The 16,949-nt window shown below is 46.0% G+C and overlaps 1 protein-coding gene across 10 annotated transcripts in view; it reads right to left on the bottom strand.

The window, feature by feature from the left end:
• Window positions 1-16,949, bottom strand: part of LOC138301369 (glycosyltransferase family 92 protein F13G3.3-like) — a 205,465-nt gene that overhangs the window by 65,206 nt on the left and 123,310 nt on the right. For all 10 annotated transcript variants that reach the window (XR_011205098.1, XR_011205097.1, XR_011205099.1 and 7 more), the window contains one exon: window positions 13,267-13,402. The gene's annotated coding sequence lies outside the window, so the exon portion shown is untranslated. The remainder of the gene's footprint in view (window positions 1-13,266; window positions 13,403-16,949) is intronic.

Genomic DNA, 16,949 nt, shown 5'->3' with positions numbered 1-16,949 from the left:
AAGTTGATCATGCAATCACAGGAAGCCTGAAAGGGCCGAAAGATAACCTTTAGACTTGCTAATGGCAAGATCTTGATGGGCTAGGGACAGAACAAACAACTGGACATCAGACAATTGGGCTCAGAGGGGGTGAATTTGGTACGTGCAACATGAAACCACCAGCCTGTCCTAGCGACAGGCGTATACAGTCTTATTTGATGGATGACTGGCTGTCAAGATGAAATCAACTACTTCCGGAGGTAGATCTGAGGCATTCAGCTGGTGCCGCTCAATATCCATGCATAAAAGTGGAGATTGTGAAGGTCGGAGTGGAGAACCTGGCCTTTCTGCTGCAACACCATAGCCTCCTGGAGTGGACTGACTGAAGGGTAGATGGATGCTCAAGCTCAAGAGTTCGGGATACTATACTCTCCATGCTCAGTCTGAAGCCACAAATATGACTTTTTGCTGGTTGGTTCTGATCTTCTTGAGCACTCAAGAGTGGTATTGACGGTAAGGTATACAGGAGTGCCAAGTTCCACCAGAAGTGACAGATGTCTCCAAGCAAGAGATGCCTTAGAAACTCCAATGCATGGAAGTGCTCCCTTTGTGTGTTCTAGGCAGTGGTGAACAGATCAAGCCAAGATTCTCCCTATTTGCAGAAGAGCCCTTGTGCCACCTTTGGTTGTAACTGCAACTCGTGATCCGCTAGGTGCGGACGGCTGAGTTTGTCAACCCTCGTGTTTGATCAGCCTGTAAGGTGATCCCTGGGTGGTCTGGCCATTTCTGGATATGAAAGGCCTCAGGGCACAGGGTCAATGACCCCACCCGACCTGTTTGTTGCAGTATCACAAGGCGGTGGTGCTTTCTGGGAGCACATGTACCAGCTTCCCCCTGATGGACAGCAGGAAGGCTTTCAGCACCAAGTGGAAGGCCCCAAGCTCCAGAAGGTTGACATAGAGACGGGACTCCACCAGAGACTAGAGACCTCTGATCTTCACCTCTCCCAGTCGGCTGACCCAGCCAAGAAGAAAACAAGTTACTTACCTGTAACTACAGTTATCCAGTATTGGTATCTTTCATAAATTCACATGCTTGAATCATCCCCGTCGTCGAAGTGGGAGTCCCACGGTACATAAAATAGCAATAAATAATAAATAATTTTTTTTTGCCATAGGCTATAATGGAGTCAGAGCTTCCTCATATAGCCTATCCATGTCCTTTTGTGAAAGGACCCAAACCTGCCTGCTGTCCAATCAGGCACCAGCACCCTCTAGAACCTTCTCCAGAGAAGCTCCCTTCCTCAGATTTTCCAGCACGGGAGTGAAAAATTAAAAACCTGAGAGGAATGCGAGCATCAAAGGGGAGGCGGGTGGGTCGCATGTGAATTTATGAAAGATACCAATACTGGATAACTGTAGTTACAGGTAAGTAACTTGTTTTCTTATCCAGTATTGGATCTTTCATAAATTCACATGCTTGAATCTGAATAGACAGCAGTATGGTTGATAAACATTGTATCCAGCGTGGGTGGAGGGTGCGAGCGTGAGGACCCTCTATCTCAATTATAGTTAATAATAATCATAATAATAATAATAATAATAATAATACCTTTATAGAAAACTCATCATTTCTGAGCGTGAGTTACAAGGGAATACAGATACTGTAAGTACGTGCATATATAGATATATAAATATAGATAAAATTCATCTATCTGCATACACATTAATAAGTACATACATACGTACACTTTAGATAATTCACCAGGAAACACAATAGAAACATGGTTATCTGCATCTTAAACCATATGACTATAACTAAGGAAAGGTCTCACCTTAATGAAAGAGATGGCGTAACACAGCTTGTCCTACTAGAGAGTCTGTTCTTTGTGATGACTCCAAACAATAGTGCTGCGTAAAGGAGTGTGTGATTTTCCATGTCGCAGCCTGGCAAATTTTTTCAAGGGCAATACCTTGAAACAAAGCAGCCGATGTGGAGACTGCTCTTGTAGAGTGGGCTCTCGGGCGCCTAGTCAAGGGTTTTCCTGCCTTGGTGTGACAAAATTGGATTGTGGAAGAAATCCATCGGGCTACAGTGGCCTTGGTTACTCCTGTTCCTTGACGTCCCAGAGAATAAGATACTAGAAGTTGGTCTGATTTCCTGATGTTCTTGGTACTTTGCATGTAAAATTTTAGGCATCGCTTAATGTCCAAAGAATGGAGAGTTCTCTCTGCTATCGTAGTAGGGTTTGGAAAAAAGGTTCGTAGACTAACCGGTTCATTGGGATGGAATGAAGATGGAACTTTGGGAATATATCTAGGATTGGTTCGGAGCATAACAAAATCCTCAGAAAAAACTAGAAAGGGCTCTTTAGTAGTGAACGCTTGTATATCACTGACTCTTCTGGTAGAAGTGAGAGCGAGCAAGGTTGATACTTTCCAGGTTAAGTACTTGAGTTCAGCTCTATGGATGGGTTCAAAAGGAGCTTTCATGAGCTGGGAGAGAACAATATTAAGGTGCCACTCTGCCGGAGGTAAGCGAACTGGAGGAAAGGTGCGGAACAGTCCTTTCATAAACTGTTTGATGACTCTGGTTGAACCAATAGACGGCATGCCAGCCGATCGTCTGTAAGAGGCTATAGCTGCGAGGTGAATCTTGACTGATGCATATGAAAGACCAGCCTTGGAAAGAGAGAGCAGATAAGGAAGAATTTGCTCAGGATTGATTTGAAAAGGGTGAAAATTGTTCTGAGAACACCAAACACAGAACCTCTTCCATTTTAATTTGTATGTCTTATTCGTGCTCTCCGCTCGCGCTTTAGATAATATGAGCCTACATTCTTGGTTGATGTTCATATCTTGGAACTCTCTGAACTCAGGAGCCAAGCATGCAAGTGCAGTGAAGTTGGGTCGGGTGTAAGATGAGGCCCTGATTCTTCGAGAGAAGATTGTGGTTGCAAGGGAGACGGACTGGATTGGCTATTGACCGGAGGAGAAGCTCCGTATACCAGTACTGTCTCGGCCACTTGAGGGCTATGAGAATGATCTTGCAGCCTTCGGTCTTCATTTTCCTGAGGAGTCTGGGAATTAATGGAATGGGGGGGAAAAGCGTATGCAAAGATCCCGGACCATCTTATCAAAAGAGCATTTCCCCACGACCCCGGGAGTGGGTATCGACTGGCGTAAAACTGGCATTTGGCGTTCAGGTTGGTGGCGAACAGGTCTAGGATCAGCCGACCCCATTGTTGAAAAATGCTCTCGAGTATGGTCTGGTTGAGTTCCCACTCGTGAAAGTTGTCGTCTGTCCTGCTGAGAGAATCTGCTAGAGCATTGTTGACCCCCGCCAGGTGCTCTGCCCTGAGGCGGACGTTGTTCTGTGTGAGCCAGTTCCAGAGAGATTGAGCTTCCCTTGAGAGGGAGAGGGATCTTGTTCCTCCCTGCTTGTTGATGTAGAACATGCTTGTTGTGTTATCTGTTCTGACTAACACGGATGATCCTGCGATGCGTGGCAGAAAAGCTTTGAGCGTAAGGTGAATCGCTTTCAGTTCTAAAAGATTTATGTGCATCTCTTTTTGGAGCTTGGACCATTTGCCTTGAATGCGCATGTCCTGTAAGTGGCCTCCCCATCCTTCCAGGGAGGCGTCCGTGGTGATAACGAAATCTGCTACTGGTGCCAGAAAGGTTAGACCGTGGGAGAGGTGGTTGATGTGGGACCACCATTCCAACGCCTGCCGAATCCTTGGTGTGATGGTTATTAAATCGTCGAAGGATCCTTGTGACTGGGTCCATTGGAGTTGTAGTTCTTCTTGTAGAGGTCTCATCTTGAGTCTTGCCAGCGGTACTAGGACTATGGCTGAGGAAATCATGCCCAGAAGCGATTTGAATAGTCGTACTGAAACGAATTTTCTTGTGGAGATTGCGACCGCCAATTGAGTCAGCTTCTGCTGCCTTGCTAGGGTAATATATGCCTTGTTTTGGATAGTGTCCAATTCTGCTCCCAGGAAAACTCTCCTGCATGCGGGGAGCACGACTGACTTTTGTAGGTTCACCGTTAGACCCAAACTGTTGAATAGTTTTAGGCAGGCATCTGTGGCTTTTGAGGCTAGTAGGGATGACGGAGCTTTTATTAGCCAGTCGTCCAGGTAAGGGAACACTTGGAAACCCTTCCTTCTGAGGGAGGCTGCGACTGGGGCAAGGCATTTCGTGAAGATTCTCGGAGCTGATCTGAGGCCAAATGGCAGGACTCTGAATTGATAATGGGCACCGGCTACTGTGAAACGGAGATATTTGCGATGTTTTTGGTGTATTGGAACGTGGAAGTAGGAGTCCTGAAGATCTAAGGTTGTCATAAAATCTCCAGGGTTTAAGAGGTGCAAGATATCTGACAGTGTGATCATCCTGAAGGATTGTTTCCGAAGGAACTTGTTGAGCTTCCTGAGGTCTAAAATAGGACGCCACTCTCCCGACTTCTTTCTTATGAGGAAAAAACGGGAGTAGAATCCCAGACCTTGTTGCTGCAGGGGAACTGCCTCTATAGCCCCTTTTTCTAGAAGGCTGATGATTTCCGCTTGAAGCAGACGAAGATGTAGAGAGCTGCCTGCTGTTGGTGGGTGAAGCGGTGGCTTTTCTGTGAACTCCAGGGTATGACCTCTTGTGACTATATCTAGCACCCACTTGTCCGATGTTATCTTCTTCCAATCTTGGATGAAGTTGGAAATGTTTGCTCCTATTCGTTGATGTTGTGGGTATTGAGGGAGCATAGCCGGTGCCTGTGAAAGATCATTGTTTTCTGGGCTGATCTCTGGATTGTGACCCTTGTCTGCGTTTACCTCCCTGTCTGGTATAGGAGGCAGTCGATGATTGTCTGTACTGCTGATTGTAGGAAGGCCTGTACTGCGATTGCTGGTACTGTCTATGAAAGGAACCTCGAAATGAGGTGAACCCTCTCCCTCTAGCCCCTCGAAAGGGCTGCTTTCTGTACTGCAGGGTACCCAGGGACTTGGCCGTGTCTGTGTCCGTCTTAATGGTTTGCAGTGCGTCATCCACATGTTTGCCAAACAAAGATTCCCCATCGTAAGGCATGTCTAAAATTCGGGACTGCACTTCTGGTCTGAAGGATGTGGCCTTGAGCCACCCTTGTCGTCGTAAGACAGCGGAGCCCGCTAGTTGGCGGAAACCCGTAGAGGCTATGTCCAGCGCGCAGTCAATAATCTCTTCCGATGCCCGCTCACCTTCCTGTAAGAGTTTACGTGCCTCTTCCTGTTTATTTTCTGGGATGAGGTCCAGGAAAGGTTGCATGTCGGACCACATTTGACGATCATATCGGCCCAAAATTGCTAATGAATTTGCTGCCCTGACAGTGATTGCAGACATTGAGGAGAATCTCTTGCCAATATTATCTAGTCTGCGACCTTCCTTGTCTGGAGGGGTGGATATAGGCGTTGATGGATTTTTGGAGCGCCTTTGAGCAGCCTGTGAGATGACCGAATCTGGCTTTGGATGGCCAGTAAGGCATGCCGGAGAAGCTTGGGTCGCCTTATATTTTTTATCCAGTTTTTGTGGAACTGGAGGAACAGTAGCCGGATTCCGCATAATCTTTGTGCCCTCGCTCCAAATGTAATCAATAATCGGAATGGACCGTACCGACTTCCGTGATTGTTCTTTGAAGTCATGTAGGAAGCATTCCGACTGGGAGACAGATGTTGGTAGATGAAAACGTACTGCGGCTCTGTCCATAAAATTATGGAAACCACCTATGTCCTCGGGCGGAGAATCAGAGGGGCGAGGAGGTGGTGGAGAAGGAGTGGGAGCCAAGTAATCATCCCATTCCTCTGTAGGATGTTGTGGAGTAGAAATTTCTCCTTCTTCTTGTTCTTCCTCCCCTGAAGTGGACCCTTCATCTCTGGGGGGTGCAGCTAACACCGAGTGAGATGTTGATCTTGGAGTAGCTGGAGGAGGAGGAGCATTCCCTGGCGTCACCTTAGAGGCCGGTACCTGTGGTTGGCCTTCCGCTGGAAACCTTCTCCTATAATCCTGAAGCATGGATTGTAAATCCTGAATTAAGGAGGAAGGCATTTCTACGGTGTCTCTGTGTTGAGGCTCCCGTGTTTCATAATATTGGTCCTGATGAGAGTAGTATGGCTGATACTGTTCGTACTCATTCTCCTCATCGTCATCTTGATACTTGACATGGAGCTGCGAAGGGCTATGCGCATCTCCAAAAGGACCTTCGTCCGATTCCTCCCAGTCGAGAAGATGACTGGGTAGTAAAGCCGTCACCTTGTTTGGAGATGTGTCGATAGGATATACGTCCTGTGCAGGCAGATTCCTGATGCTGACCATAGCTCGGAGAGCTGGAGACCTGGAAGAGGTAGGAATGGCCTCAATGTGTCCGCTAGCCATCACTGCTGTCGATGGCGTTAAAGTTGATGCAGCCGTTGATGGTGCAGATTTTTCCGTCGACGGTGGTCTCGTCGACGGTGGTCTCGTCGACAGTGGAGTCGCCGACAGTGGAGTCGCCGACGATGGTTTCGCCGCCGACGATCTCGCCGACGATGGTCTCGTCGACGGTAGTGTCGACGGTAGTGTTGTCGACTGTAGCTTCTTTGACCCCGTCGATGGCGATAGCGCCGATGAGAATGACGTTATAGTCGACGGGGCAGACGTCGACGGTGCCGATGGAATCTGGATAGAAGGGATCGAACCCCTTACCGTCGATGTTAAGGTCGTCGACGCTGACGATGGTCTCGTCGACGATGAAGTAGAGACGGTAGATGTAGATACCGTCGTCGTCGTCACTGTCGTCGACGGTGTCGTCGTCGATGTTCTAATTTTCAGAGTCATCTTTGCAGAAGTAGAAGGCTCTGAAGAAGGAGATAGATGGTAAGATTCCTTCTTTTGAAGAGGAGAAGAAGGCTCAGAGCAAACAGAAGTTTGTAAGGCCTTCCCATGATGAGATTTCTGCCTCTTTCTGGATTTTTCAATGTGGCCTAGGTCCTCAGATCTGGACCTTTTATGTGGCCTCTCTGACCCACTCTCCTCACCTGAAGTACAGGATTTGGCCTGTAACCACGTCAGGAGTCTGCCCTCCCGGTCTCTGAGGGTCTTTGTGGAGAAGGTGCGACATATCTTGCAGTCCTTAACCTGATGTTGTGGGTAGAGACAGTACAAGCATTCCTTATGTGGGTCATCCACATGGAGCCTTTTCTTCCCACAGGTCTTGCAAGGGCGGAAAAGGCCTTTTCTAGAAGAATCTGACATATTTGAAGTTTTCTTGAGAGAAAATCTCTGAAGTAGAAGAAAAAACTGAGCAGAGCTCAGGGAGACTCCCTTCACACGACGTGCGGTAGAAAATCTGAGGAAGGGAGCTTCTCTGGAGAAGGTTCTAGAGGGTGCTGGTGCCTGATTGGACAGCAGGCAGGTTTGGGTCCTTTCACAAAAGGACATGGATAGGCTATATGAGCAAGCTCTGACTCCATTATAGCCTATGGCAAAAAAAAATTATTTATTATTTATTGCTATTTTATGTACCGTGGGACTCCCACTTCGACGACGGGGATGATTCAAGCATGTGAATTTATGAAAGATCCAATACTGGATAAGTGACACATCTATCACCACTGTCAGATGTGGAAGGGGAAGAGAGAAGGGTCTGCCACTGATTCTAGTGTGCACCAGTAACCTCCACTGCAGATCTTTCATAGTCTCCTCCAAAATCGGAACCTGATGGTAGAGGTCCCGATGATGTTGGGCCCACTAGGAGTTTGGATCCCACTGCAGAGCCTGCATTTGCCATCTGGTGTGCTCAACCAGCAGGATGCAGGAGGCCATCAGTCACAGAAGCCTCAGAGTCAACCTCACAGAAATCCAGGACTGAGGGTGAAAGATCCGGATCATAGCCTGAATGTCTTGGATTCTTTCCTGGGGGAAAGGCATGAAACCATACCGTGTCCAGAATGGCTCCACTGAAGGGGAGCTTCTGAGAAAGAATCAGCTGTGACTTATCTAGTGAACCCAAAAGATGACAGGAGGTTTGGCAGAGAGATGGTCTTCTGTCAGTCGCTAGGTGGGCAGTGGAAGGTGCAGTAGGGAAGAAAGGAAGGGTAAAGCATAACCTTTAGGGGCAATCTGCAGGACCCACCTGTCCAAAGTGATCACTTGCCAATCTGGATAGAATTGATGGATTCTGCCACCTACTGGGTGCCTGTGACCCTGTAATGGAACACCAGAGAGGTTTGGTGGTGGGGCTGAGGGGGTGGGGGCACAAACAGTGGACTGGGCGGCACAGTGACCTTGGCTGAAGAGGCGGTAAGCGCCTCAGCCTCTCCTATGAAACTGCTGGGCTATCTAATAGGGTGGGATATGCTGGTGGTAAGGGACACCTCTGCCAATGCCACAAAAGGAATGGTGGAATGGTTGCAGCTGCTGAGGCTGGGCAGAGAGGCCCAGAGAGCGAGCATCAGCCCTACTCTCATTGAAGCGCTCAAGGGCAGAGTCAGCTTTGTTCCCAAAAAGGCAAGTCCCATTGAACTGCATGTTTATCATGGAGGACTGGACATCGCCAGAGAACCTAGTCAGTTGCAGCCACGCATTCTGACTAATGGAAATGCTGGTGCCTATTGCTCGCCCTTCGGAGTCGGTAGTTCTCAAGCCAAATTGAACTGTGAACGTGGCCACATCACAACCATCTTGGATCGCCTGTGAAAGAAACAAACAAAGGTCTTCTGGTAAGGAGGACTTGTGCTGCCGAGTTTCAAAAGGCATAAGTGTAACTGCCCAACAAACAGTAGGCACTGATCTATTGCAGGGCCAAAATGGCAGATGGAAAGGTCTCCGCTCGCTTTGATGCTCTATCGTGGAAGCAGTGGGAAAATTATTGCGGTTGGTCTGGCTGGAGGAAGCCTGCTCCGCCACACTGTCTGGAGATGGGTGAAGTGACAAAAAGGTCAAGTAACCTGGAGCAGGGTGAACATGCCCGGCAATCTGTAAATTAACTGGGAGGCCAATACAAGGCTTGGCCCACCCCCTTAGGAGATATCAGTAAGCACATTTGTTTTCAATTCCACGGTCGGGAGCTGGAGGTCAAAGATTTCTGCTGCCCTACACATAACCAAAGCATAGGAGGCAGGTTCTTCCATGTGTGGCCAGGGGGAGAGAAATGACCAGTCTCCAGGATGGCATGTGTCCCACTAGCATAATGCAAGTCCTCATAATAATTTCCCTTGTTATAGCTCTCAGCAAAGGTATCATCCTGGTCATAGTCACTGCCTGAGTTGGTGCAAAAAAGGGAAAGCAATGAATGATGCTTGCCATGTGGAAGTTCAAGTGCAGGTTAGTATTCAGGCTCAGTGTTGGTCAGGTTCGACTGGGGTCAGAGAGAAAACAATCGGAACTGCCTCCTCAGGGGGCAAGGCCAGCATCAGCATATATGGACCCAGGCCTGACGTGGCTGCTGCGGCTAGCGTCAGAACTGGAGCGGAGGGCAGAAGGTGTTCAGCGGGTCCAGCTGGCACAGAGAGTGAACCTGCCAGCGTTAATCCAGGTGGAAGGCCTCTCGGCTCTGTGGGACCCAAAGGCACACCATAGGGAGTCGGTAGATATCGGAAGAGCTGAAGCATAGCTGCGTGGAACTCTTGAGGCTGATGCATCGTGGCTGAAGTGGCAGAAACTCAAGCTGTGCTGGAACCAGCTGTGGATTTGGCTCTGAAGTCGGCCAACATCGAGAGCAGAGCGAAATAGTTGCCAACTCCCATGTGCTTCTCAGGGGAGTTGGAATGGTGCAAAGGAGAAGAACTCCACTTTGACTTTTTATGTTAATTATGCCTACCATAGGACTTGGAGAGTGACAAAGACTAGCCTCTAGAGCAGCTCTGTTGACTCCGGGAGCAGGATTGATCCTCAGAGAGGAGCACTGTGTCTTCTTGTACTTGGTGAGATTTGGTGACAAACTTTTGCCTTACATTTGATGATGATTTCCAGATTCACTGATGCGCAGTCTCTGAAGGTCTTGGAGTTGTGGCGTGACCCCAGACATACTTAGTGAGGACTGGTCAAAGGCACTGTTTGCAACAGTTCTTACAGGGTACACCTGTCACCTTAGGGCAGTGGTCTTCAAACTGGGGGGCGGGCCCCCCTAGGGGGGCCTGAAGTGATCCCAGGGGGGGCCCCAGACTCTGGCCAAAATAAATATTATACAGATGACAGGCCTTTGTTTTAAGCAGAAGCATGTTATTGCAATTTTTTAAAAGGTAACAGTATTTAACTGCAATGTTTAAATAGGTTTACACATATTTAAACATTGCCATGTTTATAAAATAATTGTGAAAAATTCTGCGGGGGGCCCAATGGTGTTTATTTTTCAACTGGGGGGCGCAGAATTAAAAAGTTTGGAGACCTCTGCCTTAGGGGGAGACATCCCTTGCACAGTGAAAAAAAAGTTGTGTGAGAGAAACAAAATATGGAGGTAAGTCTGGTGGCACGTAAAGGAAGGAACTGACAGCGCGCAGGAGTGGTGCCTTTTTAGGTCCTACACGTTACTTCCAGAGTGGAATGCGGTCAGTGTGGAGCCACATGGCTCCGTCTTCCAGTACTCATAGGTACTATGGAAAAGTCTAGAAGTCTCCATCAGATGTCTTCTTCAATTACAGACTGGACTGGTCGCAATGCATGCGGTAATGCTATCCTGCTGTGGTTCGAATCTGCAGGCAGCTCATTCTCTCTCTCTTGGCACTGAAGTCTTCTTCACTTGTATCTCTGACACTCGGTCTCCATACATGCTGTAACATCATCCTGGGAAATGGGTAATACCTGGGCTGAAAACCCTGGGGCTGCAGTGTTGCGTTACATATTAAAATTATATAAGATTTTCGCTTTAAGCAAATTATACAAGATTTTCACCATTGCACAAGTATGAATTCCACGCATTTTTTTGAAGCAGGAAATATCTAGCAGAACACTGGTTCTAAGCAAGAGAAAGTGTAGGGCAACAGAAATGTATTATGTTAGTATTTATTTAGAACATTTATAGCAGAAATTCTATATACCAGCAGTTCTTAACCTGTGGTTTAGGGGCCCATGTGGGTCTATGACACCTAAGCAGGGAATCTGCAACTGTTTAGAACATTAATTAATATTACAGGAACAAATACATTTAAAAAAATGCTTTAAGATGGAATATTTTAAAATGTTCTATGAATGTGAAAGCAACTGAAGCCTGCGGCTGAAAGTTAAGGTGGTATTCTTTTCTTGATTACTGGGAGCAGCACAGACACGGCAAATAGAACCTAGTAGGGGCAATTGGTGGCCTCAATTAGAGCACTGGGACGAGTGGACAGAAATACAGCAAGCTCTAGGAGCAAAAAGGACTAAGTAATGCGGTAGTCTAGCATTTTGCTTCATCTTTTAGAAATATACCAAAATCTTTCCAACCTCCTTGTAAAAAATGCCGATTATTGCAAATTGTCTTTGGAAATTAAATACAATTTTTCATAATTGGTCTGACTGCTCGGTGTACTCTCGTTTCTCTATTTGTGTATATCGATGTGAAGTTCAAATTACAAAAGTTGCCAAGGCCGTTGTCCACGGCTTCCAGTGGTGTTTCAGTGGGGAGCCACAGAAGTGTGGAAAAGGGTAAGAACCGCTGCTGTCCACCGTAGCATGAACCACGGAAGAGCAATCTCAGCTCTGACTGTACAGAGGGCCCTGCAGTTAAAGGCACTGCAGATGAAGAGTGGGACAATTCACAAGACACCCACGGAAATCCACGAAGTGACTGCATTTCCAAGAGAAGTCCTGAGATGAGTCTCTGAATCAGCCAAAAAGTGGCGTTCAAACCGTAAAAGGTCTACCTTTGAGGTGCACTTCTTAAAACTATGGCATCCATAAAGGGTTCTACAATTCTCCGCCTGAGAAGCTGTGACCTGTCAGACTTTGAGGAGAATATGTTGAATTCTTTGTGAACTGCATGGTACTCATGTGCTTTAGCATCTAAGCCTGTACTAAAGCACCCGTTTAATGCAGGTGCACATGTAATACAGAAGTGCCTTTATACTTTACACTTCTTTACCTTCCTTGTCATAAAAGAGTTTACAATGTAGAACCCCTTTCACCTACCTATAATTCGACGTGTTCCCTCCACTTTCCAAACCCAAATACACACTTACTCCTGCCAATGAAAGGAGTAAATTTAAAAATGTATTCAGGCTGTGAGTGAGTACAAACAAGCTACAGAGGTTGTGGGTGTTCACTAGGCCTGGGTGGAATTAAAATATGCAGGCACCAATCACATAGTTTGGGAATTTCATATTCTACTTGTTATGCAAAATTCTCCAAATTAAAATAGCAAAATTGTGGCGCACAAGCCTGGGAACAATGTAAACAACCAAAATGCAAGTGGGTTTCGGTCAGGAAAGTATTGTTTTTCCAGCCATTTTTTTGGGCAAAAAATAAAGATAAAATACAGCACAAAATGACCAAGTTTTATTATGGATAATTAAGAATAATCTTCCCAAAATTTCACTATTAGAGGATAGCAAACTATGCACACCTATACTGTTCACCAGCTCTGTAGGTATTCCCTCCCAAAAGCGGTCATCCCAACCCTGCTGAGAGTGTATAATTACACATAAAATTACACGCCACTGGCATCATTGTATGGAAGAGTATATCTATTTACGAGTGTGAATCCATTACTTTTTAAATGTCTCAGGTAAACAGCTAAAAACAAAAACAAAAAAAAAAACTGTAATAGTACCTCTCTGTGCCCAAACAGCACCTCCTTAGGAACAAAATGGAGTAAAGAGATCAGATACATTGTACACATGCATTTTTGAAAATTGTATATTTCTAGAGGCCTTGTCCACTTAACATTAAACTTGAGCACATACAGTACTTAATTTGTAAATAAAATAACAAAAAGTGCCACAGCCCTTCTCAGGAGACCCCTGCAGGTTTTACCCCCAACTGCTGCTGCCAGTGTTGCTGGGTACAGCGCAATCACAGCTAACCATCACACTTGCATGCAAGTGAGACAATTCAGAGTTCCAATATACATAAGTAATGACTACAGCATGTCCTCCACATTATTCTTAAAGCTTGGGGTGGCAGGTATTAGTGATTTTAGTGTATATTTATTATACACAACTGTTGCTGTGCTCCTCACAAAATTATACAAACAGCGCCACCATGTGGCAGCTTGTTGTAAGAGCTGGTGTCGACAATAAAGTGCTGGTGGTGAGCACCAGAAACCACCGGCTCAAATTAAGCACAGATCAAGAACTCCGATAATTACCTCATAAGCACCTCCTGCTTGGAACACCATTCATGTTTTATGAGACTGTCCACTCTCTGTACCTTCATCATAGGAGCAGGCCGGCGTCAGTACTGAAACTTCAGCGTGAGCTTTACATGCCACACAAAACCATCACCTGGAAGAGAAAGAAAGAATGCGTTATAGAACAGTGGTACCGGTTTCATTCATTGGTGTGAGTAAAAGGGCACACTACTGCTCAAACCGCTACTGGGTTCCAGTCATGAACAATGTGTGCGGGTGTAAAAAACAGAAGGATTTCTGTGATTTCGGTTTTGCGATAAGTGCAGAAGTGCATATTACATTTTTCATCAATTCATGCACATTTTAAATAGGTTGAATTGCAAATTGAAAAAAACATTCATTTGAGGTTGTGCTGTTCAATTACACTATTTATGAATGTTGCACTGTGTGTACGTTTACAGTACTGTAGCATCTCAGGCATGTATTTTACTGACTTAAATTATTCTGAATGCAAACAGTACCAATTTTAAACTTCATTGAAAAGTACAGCTTCTAATTAGTGCAAAATATTTTCCTTTAATGTCCACGTCTTATTGCTAGAATCAACTATATAAAACATGAATTTCCTTTATTTCCATGCAGACCGTGGGTCAGCTGCACGATTACCTGGTTGCTGTTAGACCATGAAGGAGGCTACTGGCTGACGACTTGATATCAAACTATGCACAACATGATGTGGTCACAACTGCTGCTTTAGACTCTCCTAGCGCTCGGCCTGTACTGCTACTGGCTTCACAGACTTGGTTGCCTGTATTGAGAACCATTAAAACAAGCATTTCCTATTCAGTGGGCCTCACATTTGTTTGAGTTAGAGCTAATGGCTTTGCAAATTCGTAACTGAACTTTTCTTGCCACTTAAATTGCTCAACCCTGCCTCCTAATTCCAGTGGCCCTGCATATAACTAAAGCACTTCCATTAACTTCTTCCTCTATCTGCAGCCAAAAATGAAAATGTTGGCATTTAGCATCTTAATTTAAATCTGCCATGATAATTCCAATATAGCATAACTTTTACCACCCACCCCACCATCAGATCTGCTATTCAAGGAGCCAGTTCGGCTGGACTGTTCCTACTGGAGCAGGAAAAAGGCTGTTTTTTTCATATGGTTGGTTCCTGTCTGACGTGGCTTGGTGGATTTAAAAAAACGATGTACTGGAATGTAGCCTAGAATAGTTACTAGAGGCTGAGATTAATTCAAACACTCCACCTATCACTTTTTTGTTTTTCTCTGCTGCGTGATGGGCACTGCCAGGACTCGGAGCGGCCAATTAAGTTATAAAATGTTTATCTATCTGCAGATAACTATAATTTATTGCATATTGTACGGTCTTAATACACACAGTTCCGGTGAAAATAGTTAATAAGCAGCATCAATATTCCTATCTTGAGAAAGCAGCTTGCATTATCGCTGCAGCACTGAAATCCAGGAGGAAACCAGGAGAGCACTCAATCTGGTGACTTTAACAACATCTATGTGTGCCTCTTCCTGCCCAGTGCCCTGGTTTTATTCTGCTTCTTCGAGAACCAGCAGCCTGCATTATCCTGCGCCATCAAATGCCTGTATTTTCTTCTTTTCCACGAACAGTTCGCAGCACATAAAGAGTCTTGGGGAACAGTTTGCTGCACATAATGTAGGACCCGGTTCCTCTTGGAGTTCTTCAGATGTATTCCCAGGAGTGCAGCGCGGCTCTCAGAGCGGATGGCGGAAGGAATCTGTGCACTAGACTAGCACAGAGCACGTCAGAGGTGGCTGGCACGTCAGAGGTGGCCGGCACACCCAGCCTGCCTCCAGGAGCGGGTCACTCGGCAGGCAGTCCCTACAATGAGAAGCACCAGACAGAGGGAGCTTAGCCTCTCGGTCCCTGCGCATTTGGAGACCTCTAGTGATGCTTCATTAGAAGTTGTAGCTGTGTGGCCATGAAGTGCATGTACATATCCGCGGCTCATATTAACTCAAAATAATACTAAAACTGTACTCATTATTTAACAATACTAATCCACCACTAATTCTTGTTGGGTTCCGGAGTAGCGTGCTACTCATCGAAAAGCACTTCGACGCCTCATCAGGGGTAGTAAGCGCTATATAAATACGATTACAATACAATACTTGCGCCCGCACCCTGGAGGTGGAAAGGGCTGGCTGCGCTATATGCAATAGCTATTCAGTTGTGGATGGACTGAAAGGGGTAGGATCACTTTCACCGACTGCCTGAAGAAAAGCAGAAACAGGATGTGCTTGTGTGTGCCGCCCTTGAAAGCCTCATGCCCCATACAAACCTGGCCCGGAAGTGACGCTGCTAGAGGTATGCCAATGATCAAGCCAAGGGCCCTCAAACTTAACCTGATGGCCCCTCCTCTAAAAGATGTAAGAAGTTGATGGCGCTGCTTAATGTGACCTTAAAAAAAAAAAAAAAAAAAAAATCTTTGAATTCCTGTGCCCTTAGGTCACCCTGCACATGACGTGGCTGCTGGTCCGGCACTTGGAAGAGATCTTCCCAGAGCAGACATGAACACCATAGAGATGCAGGATGCACAATACTGTACATCATAAGGCAGTGTCCAGTAAAAAGTTTGAATACAGCTACAACAAACTTTATCTTGCTGTTTTTGAATTGGAGGGCAGGGCTAATTTCCAAACACCTTCCTCTAAAATCCTGGGTTAACTCAGAGTTTACAACAGCTAGCTGGGGCAAGACAGGAGTTTTAAGCACTTCAAGACACTCAGTGTAAACAAATTGTATTAAGCACGTGTCCACTGCGAGAATTACTTTTCAAAGGTCACCTACTGCGGGGGCCTTGATGGGTATTACGGCCATCCATTGTATTAATGCTGTTTGTTGGGGGGGTGGCCGGTTAGACGTGAAAGGATTTTTAAAGGGTTAAACTTTAGGTTTATTTTTCTCTCCTTAAAGGGCATAACTGAACATTTTCCTAGGGTATCCAACACCCCCATAGAGTGTTGGTAACTCTTTTAGATGATGTCACAAGGATAAGAAAAGAGGCCACATTCTGTTTCCCCACAACCCCCCAGAACCCCTGCTCAAAAAGTTTCAACCACATTAAGCTCCATGGTTCAAATAAACAGAAAACCCAGTAAGTGAAGAAAGCCAGTTTATTAAAGTGTATCGTTTGTTAGCATAACAAACCCGTAGGCTGAGATTGGGTGAGACACCCATCAGTGACCTTCAAATAAGAGCCTGCTGACCAGGCTTTAATGGTGTGGTCCTCATTTTTATCTATTTTACCTGGAGTTGGGATTTGGGTCTTCAGCGCATCAATTTAGCTGGTGTGTTACAACAGCCCAGTCACTTCACAGAGAGCATGTTAAGAGTGCTAATTCTTTCATTAGAGTCTGGTGGGAGTCAGGCATTAATAAACGTGAAACACCCAGCGACAGTACTAGAAAAACATCCAACAAAATAGCAAAGTGACCGGTATTGGTATTTGCTTGTTGTCTAATTATCCTTCTGCCGTTACCTCATCCCAGTAATGCCTGGGTCACTGGAGAATATGAATATACTGAATACGTACAAGGCCATACACAAAGCAGGACCAGCCTACATGAACCACCGTGTCTCCCTTCACACCCCAGCCAGATCCCTCTGCTCTGCCCAGATTGCACTGGCCACCATCCCTTCCA

The sequence above is a fragment of the Pleurodeles waltl genome, chromosome 6 (genome assembly GCF_031143425.1).
Source record: "Pleurodeles waltl isolate 20211129_DDA chromosome 6, aPleWal1.hap1.20221129, whole genome shotgun sequence".
Classification (NCBI taxonomy): domain Eukaryota; kingdom Metazoa; phylum Chordata; class Amphibia; order Caudata; family Salamandridae; genus Pleurodeles; species Pleurodeles waltl.
Note: the sequence above shows the minus strand (reverse complement) of the source record. Positions and strands in the feature narration are given on the sequence as shown.